The sequence below is a fragment of the Kogia breviceps genome, chromosome 1 (genome assembly GCF_026419965.1).
Source record: "Kogia breviceps isolate mKogBre1 chromosome 1, mKogBre1 haplotype 1, whole genome shotgun sequence".
Lineage (NCBI taxonomy): Eukaryota > Metazoa > Chordata > Mammalia > Artiodactyla > Physeteridae > Kogia > Kogia breviceps.
Genome location: NC_081310.1, coordinates 104,982,822 through 104,996,880, shown reverse-complemented (window position 1 = coordinate 104,996,880; position 14,059 = coordinate 104,982,822). Strand labels below are relative to the sequence as shown.

The following is a 14,059-nucleotide window of genomic DNA, read 5'->3' as shown; positions in this document are numbered from 1 at the left end:
TACCAAATGTAAAATAGCTAGCTAGTGGGAAGCAGCCTCATAGCACAGGGAGATCAGCTCAGTTCGTTGTGACCACCTAGAGGTGTGGGAGGGAGATGCAAGAGGGAGGAGATATGGGGATGTATGTATATGTATAGCTGATTCACTTTGTTATAAAGCAGCAACTAACACACCATTGTAAAGCAATTATACTCCAATAAAGATGTTAAAAAAAAGTGAATCTGGAGCTGAGAAATAATAGCTAAAAAACTGGCACACAGAATTAGTTACTTTGGGGGCTTCCCTGGTGGCGCAGTGGTTGAGAATCCGCCTGCCGATGCAGGGGACACGGGTTCGTGCCCCGGTCCGGGAAGATCCCACATGCCACGGAGCAGCTGGGCCCGTGAACCGTGGCCCCTGAGCCTGCGCATCCGGAGCCTGTGCTCCGCAATGAGGGAGGCCACGACAGTGAGAGGCCCGCGTACCACAAAAAAAAAAAAAAAAAAAAAAAAAGAATTAGTTACTTTTTCATTCTTTACATTCTAGATCTGCAATACCTTTTTCTTACCTTGTTTATATTTGCTGCTATGCCAGATTATATCTCTATTTAGAGATATCATTCCCCCATTAGACTCAGTTAAGTATAGCTGAGATGAGTTCAATGAACACTTATAGAGTGGCTGTTATTTCTAACCAGTTAGATGATGATGATATAAAGATGAAAATGATGTAATTTTGTTCTTACAATCTTGGCTTATAACCTGATATTTTCAATACAATGAAGCAAACACAATGATAACCTGGCTACTAAGAGACCCGGAAGAGGAGCAATTAGTCAAGCCTCTGGCAGGAAGGAGTAATAAAAAGACATGAGAAAAGGATGCTTGAATAGGACTTGAGCTTAATCTTGAAAGATGCGGAAAGGTGCAGAGGTGAACAGCCTGGGCAATGTGTTTTTTTGTTTTTTATTTGTTTGTTTGTTTTTTTAGAGCATAAAGTGTGACCTAAGAAATGAGAAGAGATGAGACTAGAGATATAGGCCAGGGATTGTGCCTTATTTCTACACATAACTCCAATCATTTGTGTAATGTCAGGCATACAGTGAACACGCAATAAATACTTGGTGAACAGTGGAATCAATGAGGTATGATTCAGAACATAGTATAATATATAGATGGTGATAAGCTGTGAGAGGGTACAGGATTATAGCTTACCATTAAACACCTAGGATATCAGACAGCTAAAGATGTAGTAGTGGAACCCCAAACATAAACTTTATGATCTCAAATAACAGGTGTTCTTCTCATAATGAAATTGCATGAGAGATGGCTATGACCAATTTCTAGACAGACAGTCAACGAACATTTCTGAATGGTGACTTGAAATTAAATTGAAGTGCCCAGGATAGGAAGAATAAACATGAGAGCAAACTGTACGAGAATGTAAGAAAATGTTCTTTTGATATTTGCTCCGAGTTTCTTTGAGGTTGCAGGTAGAGGCAGGAGACAATGCTTTTGGACTGACAGCCCACCACAGGGTGTTATACCTAAAGAGATGAGAAAACAGAGGTGTTAAATTGGCCTACTGCCTCATGAAACCCTGATAGAGAGACCTACCTGTATTGGCTATTTCATATGTAACTCCCATGAAAATAATTTTAGGAATGTCTCTTTGAAAAATTAAGTGTATTTTAATTCTCTGGCCAACCATTTGTAATAGTTAAATAAATGAAGCGGACAAAGACTGAAAAAAAATGAGAAGGTAGTAAATGTCTCATACCTCATAAGTAGTCAGCTGATATTTTTATCATGAATGAATAAAAATGGATAACATTTTGAATTCAATTTGTTTTAGCAACTTTTACTTTTAGTTCCAAAGCATTTCCTTGTTAATTAAAATTTTGTCTCCTGATGAAACTGTTTAACCTGGTTAGCTGATCAAAGGGAATTAAATTTCTTCAGTGACTAAAGTCAGAATCTCCTGAAATACATAATTAGTATATATTCAGGCTAAGAATGAAATCAATATATGAAAGTGAGAAAATTTAATTGCTTGTTCTGAAGAGTCAAAAAAATGCAAATGTGATAGTGTCTTACTATAATCCCATGAATATTTTAAAGTAGTTGTAAGTCAAAGTGGATTGAATTATCAAAGATTATGCATTTTCATAGAAGTTATGTAATTTTTATGAAGAATTTCTCTAATGCTTACTCTTTCTCCCTTTCCAGAAAAGGCATTAAGCTTAAGAAAGGAGAGAAATCTATAGTTGTTATCAAGGAGAAAATGTTTATAACATCTAAAGTAAAATTGTGAGTTGATGGCTCTTTTAAATAATATATTAAATTAAAAAATACTTTCTGACTTTATATTAATGATATTAACCCATTTTCTATCAGATGAGTTGCAAGTATTTTTCCCAGAATGCACTGACCTTTCACTTTTGTTTTTGGTATTCTCTGGTATGAGATTTTTATTGTTTATGAAGCAAATCTCTTTTATACCCACAATAAATGGGAATGCCTCTACTATTTCACTATAATAGTTGAGTCTTTCTATCCTAGTTTCTCCACTTACTATCTGTATAAAATAAAAGTTTCTTTAAAATCAGGACAGTAACTTACCTTCTAGTATTGTTGAAATAATTAATTTAAATAAATGCCCAATAAATGGCAGAAACTATTAAAATTATTCTTAAACATAATTTTACCATTGATGCAAGATTTTCCTTATGTTAAGACTATGTTTAGTACTTTTTTGTTTAAATTTATTTTTTTTGACTGCGTTGGGTCTTTGTTGCTGCACGCCGGCTTTCTCTAGTTGTGGTGAGCAGGGGCTACTCTTCGTTGTGGTGCGCAGGCTTCTCATTGTGGTGGCTTCTCTTGTTGCGGAGCACATGCTCTCGGTGCATGGGCTTCAATAGTTGTGGCACGTGGGCTCAGAAATTGTGGCTCACAGGCTTTAGAGTACAGGTTCAGTAGTTGTGGCACACAGGCTGTTGCTCTGTGGCATATGGGATTTTCCCGCACCGGGGCTCAAACCCATAGCCCCTGCATTGGCAGGCAGATTCTTAACCACTGTGCCACCAGGGAAGCCCAATGTTTAGTACTTCTTAAAACCATTTTAAAAGTAAGAAATGGGGGCTTCCCTGGTGGCGCAACAGTTGCGAGTCCGCTTGCCGATGCGGGGGACACGGGCTCGTGCCCCGGTCCGAGAAGATCCCACATGCCGCCGAGCGGCTGGGCCCATGAGCCATGGCCGCTGAGCCTGCGCGTCCGGAGCCTGTGCTCCGCAACGGGAGAGGCCACCTTAGTGAGAGGCCTAAATACTGCAAAAAAAAAAAAAAAAAAAAAAAATTGCAGAATTTGTTTTAAAAATGATTTATTTAAGATATCTGGAGCTTCCCTGGTGGCGCAGTGCTTGCAAGTCCGCCTGCCGATGCAGGGGACACGGGTTCGTGCCCCGGTCCGGTAAGATCCTACATGCCGTGGAGAGGCTGGTCCCGTGAGCCATGGCCGCTGAGCCTGCGCGGCCGGAGCCTGTGCTCCGCAATGGGAGACGCCACAACGGTGAGAGGCCTGCGCACCGCAAAAAAAAAAAAAAAAAAAAAAAAAAAAAGTCAATCTTTATGCAAATAAAATTGTCTACATAATTATTTTCTGCATCCTTTATTGATTTCACTTTAGAATTATCCTAGACACATCAAATTAATTGGACAGCTCTTTTTCATTTTTCTTGGCCTGGAATAAATTATGCCAGGATCAGAAATAGCTATTCTTTAAAATATTGAAAGCCCACATCCACAAACCTTTGTGGCCCAGAACCTTTAGAGCAGTGATAATTATAATTATGTGATATTTGCCCCCAAATTATCTTATATAAATAGTCTGTTTAACTAGTAGATATATTCCAGTGTCAATTATGGCACTTTTAATATTTCTACAAAAAAACATCTATTCCATTAACATGTATTAGTTTAGATTTGTGTATAGCATTCTTTTAATTTAAAACAACCAATTATTGTTAACTTACTTGCTTTTTCATATTATTTTAAATTTTTCTCACTTTTTGTAATTAGATTTATCTATTTAAGTCTTTTTCAATATACTGGTTTTCTAGAATTAGTAATTCCAATATTTTCCTGATTTCTAGTTTTAATATGTATATTATAAATGATTTATTTTTTAAGTTATTTTCCCTAAAGTTTAAAAAATTTTTAAATAATGTTTTCCTAAATATGTATTTATGAATTTTTTCTTTGTTAAATAAGAAAATAATTGAAGCCTATTTATCTCTGTATCCATATGATATTTTATATGGTTTCTGTCTTTGATCTATCTGCAATTCTTTTTGATATATGGTGTGAATTAGGATCTACCTTATTTTTTTCTAAGAGTACTTAGGGGTTGTAATGTCATTTATTTAATCAATATTCCTTTCTTCACTGACTCAAAACACTACATTTATGACAAAATAATTACATTCATAGATAATGTAGTTCTTCTGTCTATGAGCTTTTTATTTTACTCAACTGATATATCTGACACCTGTACCACACTTGTAATATTTGTGACCTAATGGTTAATATCAATACCTGAAATAAACATTGCTATCCTTACCCATTTCTCTTTTTCTTTATCTTAACCTCACAGTATCTGCCAATGAGTTAGTCTTTTCTACAGTTTTGAATAATCTTCTCTACTTTCATTATTCCACATTCTCTTGGTTTTACTTCTGTCCATTCATCTATTCCTTTTTAGTCACCTGCAAGTGTATTTCCCCCATATCTAACTTTAAATGCATTTTCTATAATAGATATAATGAAATCAGCTGAATTTATTGGTTTTTGTGCGTGTGTGTGATTATAACAGAAATTAAAAGTTGCTCAAAATATTAATACCTCAGAAATACCTAATTCAGACTTCTACTTTTGGCTATTAAGAGTCTACTTGTATCAGATTAATATTCTCACAGTGAATGAAAAAGCTTTATAGATAAAAATTTAAACTGTTCATAAACATTAGAGAATGACCAACGAGTTCAGAACCTGAGAGACCAGGATCCCTGAGAGAAGAAAAATGCATTGAGCTTTGTCTAACATTTGGTGTCACTATTCCCCTTGAAGTGTTTATTGTTTGTAAATTGTAGCTAAGAGTCTGAGAAGTCAAGCAGAAAGCAGCAACTAAAAAGCTGAGAAGCCTAGAAGAATTTTCAACACTCTCATGGTGTGAGGAAGACAAAATTCAGTTCAGGACCTGCCAAGGGTGAGGCCTCTGGAAGTTATAGTTTGTGTTCCTGAAGGGTCACATCCAAGGAATAAGGATAAAAGGCAATTGCTTATCGCTCACAAAGATTGAAACCCAATTTCTCTATAGTTCAGTCCACACTGGATTAAGGTGATCCACGCCCATAGCAGGCTGACAGCCAGAAAGAAATGTAAATCTTCTCTGAAGAAAGAAGATGTCATCCAGAACCTCATGTAAGCTTCAATGTGTGTGTACACATTGGCATTATAAACAAAACAAAACAAAATTCCTGTAAGATAGGATACAGTATTAAATAATTGAAAGCAAGAGAAAATAGGCAGTATAAAAAGAACCACAAGTGGTACATAGTTTGAAGTAATTTGACTTAGACTTAAAATAACTTTGATTAATATATTTTTTAATAGATGACAAAATAGATACTTTTAGTAGAACTGAAATCCATAAAAAGAGCAAAATGGATACCCTAGAATGCACAAATAAAATAATTAAATTAAAAAATCAATATATTGATTTAACAGTAGATTAAAGACAGGTGAAGATAACATTAGTGAACTGGGAGAAAGGTCAATAGAAAATATCTGGACTGAAACATGGAGAGGACAAACAAGATGGTAAATTCAGAAAAGAGCCTAAAAGACATATGGAAATGATTAAAAAAAACTAAAATATTTGTACTTAAAATATCAGGATAGAGGAAAGAATGAGAAAGGAGCAATATTGAAAGAGATTATGCCTAAGAATTTTAGAAATTGAAAACTGGAGTCATCACTGATAGATTCAAATTGCTACAAACCCCAAGCAAGTCAAATACAAAGGAAACTTTCACACCAAGGCTCATAAGACAAAGAGTATATCACAAACTGTTAAAAGGAAACAGACACATTACTTTAAAATAGAAAAATAAGAGCTTCGACTTCTTTTTAAAACAAACATTATAAGCCAAACCCAGAAGCAGAGTATTAAGAGTGCCGAAATAAACCCACTGCTAACCAATGAAATTATTTTTCAGAAATGAAGGTGAAAATGTCAAACAGATAGCTAGCTGGAAGCAGCCACATAGCACAGGGAGATCAGCTCCGTGCTCTGTGACCCCCTAGAGGGCGGGGATAAGGAGGGTGGGAGGGAGACGCAAGAGGGAGGAGATATGGAGATATACGTATGCATATAGCTGATTCACTTTGTTGTAAAGCAGCAACTAACACACCATTGTAAAGCAATTATACTCCAATAAAGTTGTTAAAAATTTTTTTAAATAAATAAATAAATAAAAACCAATAACAAAAGAAAAAAAATGAAGGTGAATTTAGATATTTTTGAACAAACAAAAGCTGAGAGAATTTGTTTCTCATAAGCTGACTAAAAAGTGATACCAAAATGAGTTCTGTAAGTCAAGGAAAATGCTGAATAAAAATGTTGACAGAAATTTTGAATTACTACAAACCATGTCATCATATGGGTGAACCATAATTTATTTAACCATTGTTACGGATTGAACGTTTGTGCCCCCTCCACCAATTCATAGATTGAACCTTAATCCCTAATGTGCTGGTGTTTGGAGGTAGAGCCTTTGGCAGGTAATTAAACTTAGGTGAGGTCATGAAGGTAGAGGCAGAGCCCCCATGATGAGACCCGAGCTCTGGAGCTCTCTTTGCCAAGCAAGGAAACCAGGAAGAGAGCCCCAGAACCCGACCATGCTGGCACCCTGATCTCAGACTTCCCAGCCTCCAAAACAGTGAGAAATAAATATTTGTTGTTTAAGCCACCCAGTCTATGGCATTCCAGTTATAGAAGCCTGAACTAAGAAATCATTAATGGTTTTGCTATTAAAAACGCTTCAATAAATAAACTTATACATAGGTCATTTGGCAGTTTTGCCAGTATACCTGCAGATATCACTCAGTTGAACTACCTCATAAAAAGAGTGTGTGCAGTTGTAATTTTGATAGACATTGCCAAATCAGTCTCTGCAAGGTTTATGAAATTTATGCTTCCACTGGTAGTGTCTGAGGATGCCTTTTCTTCCATACCCTCTCTGAAAGTGTGAGTTTTCAAATATTTTTTCATTTCTTAAAATAATAGCTTAAGTGATATCCTCATTTTTATTTAGGATGTCTTTATAATCAAGATAAAGCAACTTTTAAAAAATATTTAAACACCAAATATTTTTTATTTGCTGAGAACTGTCATCTGGCTTTTTAAAAATTGCCAGTGTTTTTCTAATTCATTTGAAATACCTCTACAAAGATGAAAGAAATTAGCTATTTGTCAAATATGTTGCACTTTTTCCAACTTATTGTCTTTTGACTTTATGTTTTTATGTGGATATTTTAATTTTCAAATAGTCAAATTTATTAATTTCTCTCATGGCTTTTGAGTTTTATTGTCTTTAAAGCATTCCTAATTCTAAGATTATGGGGGGAAAATATTCCTATATTTAATTTTAGAACTTTTGGGGGTTTATTATTTATTAAATCAATGTTATTTTAAAGCACTGATATTTCAAAGTTGGCTGACTATTCTCACTAATTTATTTTTTCCATATATACTTTAGAATTAGCTTGCATAATTTTGAAATTTTAAAAAATGCCATATTTACAATATTGACTTCTCTTATCCACGAATGTAACAAATCTTGGCATTTATTCAAATCCTTTTGATATCTCTTAGTAACATTAAAAATTTTTCATTACATAAATATACTACTTTTATCATTGTTTTTCCTTTAGTGTCTCATATAGAAGTTTTTTTAAATTTGACTTTTATTTCCATTGTATTTCATAACAGGTTGCTGTTTATATATAGATGTAATAAATTTCTATGTAAATCCAGCATACTTACTGAATTCTCTCTCTGTGTCTAGTAGTTGGACAAATTATTCCCTTGAATTTTTTAGGTGCATAATAACAGTTATCTGCTTTAATGAAAATATTGCATTCTCCTTTTAATGTTTATACCTTATATTTCTTTATCTTGCTATTTATCTTGGCTAGATCTGCCAGACTCATTAATGATAGTAGCAATAATGAGCATTTTTCTTCTTTCTGGTTTTAATGTGAATGTTTCTATTGTTGAAACCTTCAGTCTGAGGTTAGCTTTTGGATTGATGCATATACACACACATTCATATTAATGCTTTACATTATGTATACAAATACTTATGTACACTTATTCACCATAATAAGGAGGTATCTCTCTGTTCCTGTTTTTATGGGAATCTTTTAAATATATGTTTTGAATTTTATCTAATAACTTTTAGTCTTATGAAGATAATTATTTCTCTCCCCCTTGGACATACCAAAGAGTAGATCATAATAATAGATTGCTTTATATCTATTTTTATCTATTTATATCTATTGTATTTTTAAATCATCTACTCCTAGCAAGAACTTTTTAATCACAGAAAATACATACTTTGAATGCTATTTAGAAATTTTTGCATTGATATACAACAGTACTGTTGGTCCTTAAATTTACTATATTAAGCTGGGTTTAGACAGTAACAAAAGGAAGCGTTTTCCCTTCCTATTTGATGGAGCTCTAGCTCACAGGTAAATCTGGTGTAACAGTTTTTGTGTAAGGCAATTTGGTCCTGAGCCTTTGTTTCTTTTAAGAAGACGAGGGTAGGCAGTGAGAGCCATCTTGCTATACATGATTTCACCTCCTCCTACCCATTCTGCTAGCCTGTTTCTGGTGAACATGGCACTTCCTTGAATTTTCTCAATTATCTGGGTCTCTCTCACCTCCCCCAATATCAATTATTTATTTTTATAGTGTGCTGTTTTTTTTTCCTTTTTAAAGTGAAGACCTAGTTCTATTAACCCATTCTCATTTCCTTGCATTATTTTCTCATTCAGTCATATTCCTTTTCATTTCGGCCACTATCTTCAACTGCCCCTTGCTTGTGGTACATTGTGGAGATGCCTATTTGAGTTTACAGAAGAGATGAAGCATGTTTCTAAAATTTTCTTCTGTTTCCTATGTTGTCACTTTCAAAGTTGGGGTGTTTCAGTGATTCTTCCTTTCTCTTGGCATCAAAATGTTTTTCAAGGACTCCATATTGTTATTGTTTTTCTGTTCTTTCCTCATTACTCATTTTCAAATAGAAGAGATCTATGCAGGTCTTTAATTTGTTGTCAGACAAGGTAGATGCAGTTTTCTTATAGTTCCTTACATTCTGCTTGTTCACTCTCACACTTCACCTTAGATTTAGTCCCAGAAATTAGGTGGATATTCATATGCAGTCCTTGGCTAAATTTCCAATGCCAAAAATGTAGGACAGAGGCTATTTAAGCAGCAGACTGGGAGATCTGTAACACTCTCCTTGACTTTCCATAGGAATGTTCTTAACGATACACACACAGAAAGAGAGAGAAACCCTGCCTGTGTGCTTGAAAAGAAAGAGAGTAAAAATAGGCCTTCCTGGGAAATTTTTTTACTAGCAGCATTTTCATTGGGGATTTTGTTTTTGTAAGAATAAACTAGTAGTATATATGCTCTATATTCTGAACTAGAAAAGTATTAGTGGCCAAAAGAAGATATAAAGACTTTGAATGACTTCTAGAGACAGCATTTAACATTTGGTTGTAGAGGTCATTCTGATAAGAACATCAGATGACACTTCATGCATAAATGTCAGTGTCCTTCCCTAGCCTTTACCCCTTTGCCACATCAACATCTAATATCTTTCCTTTACTCCCTTACTGCACTAGCATCCACTGCATTTGTTCACATATTATAAGAGTACGATTTCCAGGAAGCAAATGCTGTAAATAGTAGATGAGGGGTTGTATATTACATTCTGCATTGTGTTCTGGAACATGCAGTCATACTAGAATAGTGCTATTGATGGGGCAATAAGAGGAAGAGTCCTTGGGAATGGATGGTTTATGTAACACACACATACACAAACACACACATGCACAAATATAAAACTTTAAAGGCATAATTTGGCCTTCACTTATTAACATTTCCTCCTAAATGCATTTTTTTTTCTTGAGACCATGCTGTACCAGCGTTAGAAACACTCAAACTTTAGTAGAAAGAGCACATTATACTTCAGTAAATTATAATTCAGTGAAGGAAGTTCTTAGCCTAGCCTAAGAAATCTAAAAATAATAAACATCACCTCTTCTAATTTTGTGTGAGAAGTACTTCATTTAATCTCCAACCTCACATTTTCTTCCTATTAAAAGGAGATGAAAATATTGAGCTAGATTATTGGCAAGTGATGAGCCAAAATTTAGAAATAATTGCATAGTTCCTTAAATATATAACATTATATAAATGCTATGAGAAGCTCAAAACAATAAGTAATCCATAAAGAGTATTGACTTTCTACTTTCATTATAAAGCTATGTTCCCTCAAGGCTTGAATATTCCATGAAGAATTCCATTAATCTTTTATATATAGAAGACACAATGAAAAACACTGATATGTTGCATATAAAGCACTTCTTAAAATAAGATTTTTAAAAATTACCTAAATTATATCTAAGCTCATCTTTTCTTGTTCAAAAAGCGATGGTAAGTGCAAAAGATAAATTATTTTTTCTCATAGTATAATCTAGTTTTAGTTTAATGCATTTTAGTGACAGATGAGCTCACCCTGATCTATTATATATCATACTTTTATATTGTCATCCAAAAGTAAAATAGGCAAGTATAAGCTTTTAGTAAGTGGGTTTTATAAAGCACACTGGTCATGTCAGCAATTTCAGTTACTCTCTTTTACCTCCTCTTCATCATTCCCAGTTCTTCACAATTTTCAATTATAACTTATGGATGCATTTACTCATTGGTTTCCTTTGTTGGGATTCTTTTAGCCATGTGGAAAAAAATTTCTGTGGTCTGGTTTATATGATGAATTTGAGGATGGAGGTTACTGTGTGTCTTTTAAGCAGTAAAACTGAAACAAGTTTTTCTGCATCAGGTATTGATATGTTTCTGTTTCTATATTATAAATATTATTATCCATTTATTTACTTATGTGAATATACATTGAGACAATGATGCCCTAGACAATCAGGAGTGGACAGCTGCCAATATGTTTTAATTTAAATTATAAATTATAGCCTTAAAATAAAGAAAATGCAAACATCAAAAGAAACATTATTTTAATTCTACAGAGATTTTTTTTGTCTTCTATAGAAAAAGTAAATACTATGTACTGAGGGAGTTTTAGCATTCCATGTTAAAAGAGAATTCTACATCATACCATACAAAAGCAAATTTTTCTTAGCTGAAAAATTAAAAACTGAAAGATGAAATTTTAAAAACATTTTAGAATAAAATATAGATTTTTTGTAACGTTTTGGAGAAGGAAAGCAGTATTAAAATAAATGTCATACAGTCAAAGAACAGTTCTAAAGCTAGATTATACTTAAATCTCATCTATTGCTATAAACTTGGGTAATTAAGTTTTATGGGTTTTTTTGCTTCAACTTCCTAATCTGTAAAATAGAGGCAACAATCTTATCTACCTCAGAGTGTTGTTATGAGGATAAAATTTGCTTAACTCATATAAAGGAATTAGAACAATACCTGCAACATAGCAGGACTGTGGGTCAATTGGCACCCAGATTGAGGACAGCAGTTGGTCACAGTGATGTTCTTATTATAGTCAAGGATGGAAGTACTCCAAAGCATACACAGACGCAAGGGTTATGCCTCTTAAGCCCTAGATATATCACCTATTCCATTTGCTGAAACAAGTCACATGGCCAAGCACAACTTCCACATGTTGGGGAAATATACACTTGCCATGTAATGAATGGGGTAAAGAATGAATATTTTGGAAATATTATCAAATATACTATACTCATTAAAGTCACCACTTGCAAGGTTGGTTCTTTGAGGTTTGGTCATATAGAACTGTGATGTGGCATGGCTGTTTCAGTAAAAAATGAAGATTTTTACACATAGGATTCTTTTGGAAGAGTTTAAAAGACAGAAGCGTTTGTGGAAACTGTATTATTATATTATGTATATAATGTATATATATATGTATATATTATTATATTTGTGGAAATATTCAAGCATTTGTGGAAATGGAGCATAAGGGATTTTAAGGAATGTAACTTTGATCTATGCGTACCCTTCACGGTTTTCAAGAAAGGCAAATAAGGTAAAGAGTTATTTTGAAAGTATTTTTTGCTTGCTGTTTCTTTGATTATGCCATCAATCTGGGCCAGGAGTATGTGAACAGTAGCTTACTACACACAAAGTGCGACCAAGTCACCACAATCACAATAAGCTTTTAAAAAGAATTTACAAAGTAACACTTTAAATACCTCACCCATTTTGCCATGCAGATTCATCGTGCATTTATAAAGTTGAGCCATCTCTGTTTTCTCCCCATATGACTGGGCTGTAATTCTGAGAATTATCTTTTCCACGATCCCTTGCCAGAGGCATCCATTTAAAATTCTGTCATGCAGAAGTTTTTTTCTGTCAATGGTAGGCAAACGCAGGAGCTTTAACCAAAGTGCAAATCTCCCACCTCTGCCTGTGGCAGCTGTGATTACCAGGGACATAGGTTACCATGGTTCCTGGCCTTGGTGACAGTAGCAGCTTCCTAGTTTTCTGAAGCCTAGTGATGAACCTCAGAGCCAGAGTAGCCTTTCCTGACTTTTTCCTCCAGCTATTTCAATGAACATGTAAGCACTTAATTTCCTGTAATAAATCTCTTACTGTTAGAAATACTTACAGTGATTTCTGTTTTCCTTCTCTGAACACGAACTGATAGAGCATTTTTCATGTTGATTGGCCATTTATATTTCCTTGTTCACCAAATGCCTGTTCATAATCATTGCCCATTTTTTATGCTATTGTGCTTTAAAATTAATTTTAGAAATAGTAACGTTTCATCCCTTTTGTGCTACTCCTTTTTCCTGGCATTTTTTTAGCTTTGGTAACGATTTCTTGTCACACTGAAATTTTCATTTTTATGTATTCAAATCAGGTATTGTTTTTCTCTATGGCTCCTGATTTCCTCTAAATGCTTAGAAAGATCTTCCTCACTCCACGTTATAACTATACTTACCTATATTATTTTTCATACTTACTTTATTTTTGGTTGTTTATCTTTACTAAATTTGGAATTTATTTTTATGTGTATAATAAAACAGGGTTATACATTGATTTTCCTCTAATTTGAGAGCCAGTTGTCCTACAAAAATAATTTTAAAATACTTTCTTTCCCCTTTCTCATATTAATTTTTTAAATTTGTACTTGAATTTTTTTTTTTTTTTTTTTTTTTTTTTTTTTTTTTTTCTGTATGCGGGCCTCTCCCGTTGCGGAGCACAGGCTCCAGACACGCAGGCTCAGTGGCCATGGCTCACGGGCCCAGTCGCTCCGCGGCATGTGGGATCCTCCCGGACTGGGGCACGAACCCGTGTCCCCTGCATCGGCAGACGGACTCCCAACCACTGCACCACCAGGGAAGCCCTGTACTTGAATTTTTTTAACATGTAAACATTATTAGGACTTCTCTTTCACTGATATTTCTGTGTACTATTTGTTCACTACTATATTTTTTTGATCATCATTGCTTTTTAATAAGATTTATTCTCTGATAAGGCAATTTCTCACATCTATGCTTTCCTATGAACTTTAGAATATTTTTTTCCAGTTTGTCAAGCATTACATCTAATGTAATTTAATTTCATTAAATATACATATATAGACAAATACACATAAGTTTGGAAAGGACTGATATTTTAAGGCTCTTAGATCAAATACTGGAACATAGAATGTTTCTGAATTTATTCAGATTATATTGTATATCTTTCAATAAAATTATAGTTTTCTTCAATAA

General features: G+C 34.2%; 1 long non-coding RNA gene across 1 annotated transcript in view; it reads right to left on the bottom strand.

Annotated features, from left to right (window-relative positions):
- Window positions 1-1,449: 1,449 nt before the first annotated feature.
- The window catches only part of LOC136794469 (uncharacterized), a 543,465-nt gene continuing 530,855 nt past the window's right edge, over window positions 1,450-14,059 (bottom strand). The window contains exon 3 of the long non-coding RNA XR_010841268.1: window positions 1,450-1,525. This is a non-coding gene — a long non-coding RNA (uncharacterized lncRNA). The remainder of the gene's footprint in view (window positions 1,526-14,059) is intronic.